Source organism: Morus notabilis, unplaced genomic scaffold, assembly GCF_000414095.1.
Source record: "Morus notabilis unplaced genomic scaffold, ASM41409v2 Scaffold98, whole genome shotgun sequence".
In the NCBI taxonomy this organism is placed as follows: domain Eukaryota; kingdom Viridiplantae; phylum Streptophyta; class Magnoliopsida; order Rosales; family Moraceae; genus Morus; species Morus notabilis.
The window spans coordinates 78,766-82,371 of record NW_010359472.1 but is presented as its reverse complement, the minus strand read 5'-3'; the positions used below and the strand labels follow the sequence as shown (position 1 = coordinate 82,371).

The 3,606-nt window shown below is 32.6% G+C and overlaps 1 long non-coding RNA gene across 1 annotated transcript; it reads right to left on the bottom strand.

Annotated features, from left to right (window-relative positions):
• Positions 1-439: 439 nt before the first annotated feature.
• On the bottom strand, positions 440-2,880 carry LOC112090892. Its single transcript, XR_002901882.1, has 5 exons — positions 2,471-2,880; positions 2,019-2,121; positions 1,357-1,477; positions 601-661; positions 440-512 (listed from the first exon to the last, which is right to left on the bottom strand). It is a non-coding gene; the product is annotated as an uncharacterized LOC112090892 (long non-coding RNA).
• Positions 2,881-3,606: the final 726 nt, after the last annotated feature.

Sequence of the window (3,606 nt, the reverse complement as noted above, 5' to 3'; positions counted from 1 at the left end):
GTAGTAAAAAGTGTGAGCTTTCTGCAATTAAAATTTTGGTAGCAAAATATATTTAGTAGCAAAAAGTGTGAGCTTTCTGCTAGCAAACTATATTTGGTAACAAAAAGTGCGAGCTTTCTACTACCAAAATTTTGGTAGCAAAATATATTTGGTAGCAAAAAGTGTGCGCTTTATGCTACCCAAATTTTGGTAGCAAAAAATGTGAGCTTTTTGGTCACCAAAACTGAGACAGATTTATATACTTGTATTTTTAAAATATATATATATATATAAATAAAATACCAAATATTAATTTAAAATTTTCTAAATATTTCAATACATATTATAATCCAAATAAAATACTAAAATAGTCATACTTAAACAAACCCAAACATTTATGCAAATATTGTACTAGTAAAATCTTAATATGACAAAAATTAAACGCTCTAACAAACTGAGGCCGGTAGTGGCGGTGGTAGAAGATCTTCTCTTCTTGGGATGGAAGGTTCAGGATGATTTGACGGCAGATTTATCTGTTGAAGTAGTTGTTGAAGTAGCTTTTGATTAATTCATCTTTAGATTGAGAGATGCCAATAATTAATAGTCAAAGAATGGCCTTACCCCAAAATGTTCATGAAACAAGTCCACTGCAGCCTTAACATTGCCCGTGATTAACCCTCGCCTGAAAATTAAGTAGACTCTTTTAAATCTGTTTTCTAACCGTTTGGAAAGACTCAACTCAAGGATCACTCAAGTGCATAAACGAAAGCAAACATAATAATAAACATTATTAAAGGGGGCAACGGATAATATGCAACCAAAAATAATGGTTATATGAACCACATTTTCAAATAACCTATCTGTATGGCCTCTCATCTCTTATCATATTTCACAAAAGGGAAGAGATATAATATATATATATATATATATATACATATAGAGAGAGATCCTCAAATAATCATGTTACCAAGGTTTAGGTTGTTATACGACCAAATAACAGAACATGGATAACAGAAAAGAAAAAATACGACAAATGAAAGACCAGAAATGAAAACAAATCATGAGCTACCAACCATAGAAATGCTAGAAGTCTTATGCGTACATTTGATTAGCAAGCCAAAGAAATTATAAGATGCATCATGCAATATAATCCTATCATTATATATATATGTATAATAATATACATATATATTATGCATGTCCAAGAGTAAGCTATCCGTACCATTAAAAAAAAGAGTAAAACCATCCTTTTCTTAAAAGTAGGCAATTCACAAGCAAAGTGAAATTCAGAAAACACAAACCTAAACAAAAAAGCCAGCATCTCCCGACCTTGTATATCAGTAAGTAACTACACATGAATAAAGGTAAAAACTTTACCACGACAGCTGGCAACCATTCTAGGAAGAGCAACAACAAATTGGGATTTGCTCATAAAGCTTTTACCATCTATTCTTGAAATCTCCCTCTTTTCACAAGCTTTACAACCGAAGAGACATACCTCCACCATCAATCAATCAAGAGAGAGAAAGGCATAAAAATAAGTAACCTTTGGATAATTAAATGAGTGATCAATAAATAAATTCGTCGCTTTAAGTAACCAAAACAGAATGCAAAGAAAAGAATTGGAAGTCCTAATATCTCTTGCACAAATCCAATAGCATAGTTAAGATTAATTGTCCTACAGGGCAAGTTAAATGGATTGGAAAGGAATATGAATGAAGATTCTGAAAAGGGAAACCAACTTCATTTATCACTTTATTGGATATTAGAAATAGTCTGTAAATAGATAAATAGCTGAGTCAGCTTGTAATTAGTTTCATTAGTTACAATTAGCTAAGTTTAGCCGTACAAGTGGTTGGTTAGTTATAACTTATCTTTACAACTTTACTTATTAGTATATAAGCTAGTTTTCTGTATTATTCCAGAGGTCGAATGAGAAATCCAGATTATTCCCAAACAGCTTCCTTCGTTTTCTGTTACTTTCTTGAGATTTTCTCTTCTAACATTGGACAGTGGGAAGAAGGAAGTAACAACCTTACCTTGAACAAAAGATCATTAGCGATGTATTCCCAGGGTAATGATATAGACATTAAGCAGCACTTAAGAGATAAATAGAAATAACGTCGTTCCCTGATTGAAGACCTTTTAACAAGAAAGCAGAAGCACCAAAATTCGGTAAATTGACCAAGTTTTAACACGATAAGGGCTTGATTGCACAAAAATGCATAGCCACACACTAGTGCACGCTATGCCCCATCTAGAACACTTAATCTAGGAACACATATTACAAATAATTTGAGAACATAAAACCATTTGCCTAGAGAAGCTTAACACTAAATAATTAAAATAATGCTACTAAAATAAATGTTTTTCTGATAAACTAATTTATTTCCTAAACGAAAGAAAAAATACATCCGTTTCCCGTAGAGTAAATGAGCAGGAACAAAACTTTCTTGGAAACCAAACAAAAGAAAGGAAAGGAAAGGAAAACCTTGCGAAGCGTGTGTTCGATGGTCTGGTGAGAAAGGCGAACGACGAAGAGAGCACAGTAACGGTCACCAAGGAGGTTGGGATCACCGAGAGGGTCATCTGCAAAAGAAAGAGAAGTTTACATTTTGGTAAGAAACGAAACAGCGGTTTGTCGGCAACTAGGCGGCGACGACGAGAATCAGCGGCCGCGACAGCGACAATCGCAGGCGGCGGAAGCGGGAATCGGAGCCTAGGACGCCGAGAATCAGCTGCTAGAGAGAGAAGGAGCGAGAGAGAGGGAGAAAGGCGGAGGAATTTCTAGCAGAGATGCGAAGATGGCGAAGTGTTTCTGAAGAAGGGGAAGAAGGGCTTCTTCAGGCGACGACGAGTTTCTGAAGAAGGGGAAGAAGCTGGGCTTTTTGTGTTTTAATGAAACTGATGTGTGCGTAGGTGTGTGTTTAATTTTTAGGGATATTCCCACAAAAATTTTGTTCTTTATTTGTTACCAAAAAAATGTTTTGGTTCTTTTGGTAGCAAAAAATTTCATTTTGCCACCAAAATATGAATTTGGTAGCATAATTATATTTTTTGCTACTAAAATTTGGTACTAGAAAATTATATTTTTTTGTTACCAAACATTATTTTGGTAGTCAAAAGCATATTTTTTGCTACTAAAATTTAATTTGGTAACAGAAAGATACATATTAAAAAATTAAAAAACCATTTTTTGATGACAAATATTATTTTAGACTCATTGTTCTAGTAACATTATAACAAAAAATATAGTTTTGAAATTGAAATATATTATTTCATGTTAAAAAATAATTAAATAGTAAGATTATATATTACTCTACGTGGAACATATACTTAGTTAACAATATCACATATATATACATATGAACATGTCTCTTACTACACCTATACAAAATAATTAAATTATCAAATAATTGTTGTACAAAATATACTAGAATGATTGTTAAACTTAATATAGGACATATTTATGGAAAACAAAAAAAAAAACAATACATGCACAAAATGTAAGTTTTAAAGTTTTTATACGATTTGCTACCAAACACAACTTTTGGTAGCAAAAAACGCCTTTTTGTCACCAAAATAATAATTTGGTAGCAGAATCATGTTTTCTGCTACCAAAATTTG